Source organism: Arachis duranensis, chromosome 6 (assembly GCF_000817695.3).
Source record: "Arachis duranensis cultivar V14167 chromosome 6, aradu.V14167.gnm2.J7QH, whole genome shotgun sequence".
NCBI lineage: Eukaryota > Viridiplantae > Streptophyta > Magnoliopsida > Fabales > Fabaceae > Arachis > Arachis duranensis.
In genome coordinates, this window is record NC_029777.3 from 100,316,888 (window position 1) to 100,317,763 (window position 876).

An 876-nucleotide genomic window follows, 5' to 3' on the forward strand; every position below is an offset into this window, starting at 1 on the left:
TCCCAGTTCTATTATAGTTTAACCAAATATTGAGAGAGGAAAGAAGAGTTACATATTGTGGATAGGAGTATTTGTTGAGCTAGTATGAGAGATCTGACTAGATTGATGTCCAGTTCATTAGTATATCCTTCGGGTTTACTTGCTTCATGTAAGCTGTAAGCATATGAAAAACTATACGTTCTCTGAAGTGAATACTGTGAAGCTGCATTGAAAGAGTGGATGTTTTGTCTTTGTCACATCACCCTGTATAAGAAATTTGAAACCTTATTGTGCTTGAAGTAGGGATATACAATGCATGCCCAAATCTAATTGCCCAATGACTCAGTTGTTTTTAAATGATGCTTATGCCATTGATTATTGATCATGCTCCAGTTTGTCCAACAATGCATGTTCACCATGACTGAGAATCACCCCACCTTAAAGTTTAAGCTTATAAGTTGAAGCTGAATAAAGTTTTGTATTGTCAACCCATCAGTGATATGCACTTTTTTTCAGGCGTCAAAGTTGTTGAGAATTTCAAAGGGGAAGCAGTAATATTTACAATTTGCATATTATTCTGTTGTTTATCTTTGTAGACTTCTTAGGATTGGGGTTTGTCTCATCTTTTATCATTTTTTCGTTTTCAACCCCATTGTAAAGATGATAGAGCATAAATGAGATGATAGGTTGTTCATAGCTATAAATAAGGGGAGACCAACAAACATGATAGAAGAAATCATTAAGAGCAACTTACAATTAATTACTGCTGTATAAGAATTGCTTACTATGAGATATATAATGGCATTGTTTGATCTGTCAATGAGCTCATGTAGCAGGGAAAGGCTTTGTGCTGATTGTTCTGAGAGTGTAATTTAAATAGTTGATGGACTGGAGAGG

General features: G+C 34.9%; 1 protein-coding gene across 1 annotated transcript in view; it reads left to right on the forward strand.

The window, feature by feature from the left end:
• Nucleotides 1–876, forward strand: part of LOC107495028 (nuclear pore complex protein NUP62) — an 8,279-nt gene that overhangs the window by 3,518 nt on the left and 3,885 nt on the right. The gene's annotated exons all lie outside the window — the stretch shown is intronic.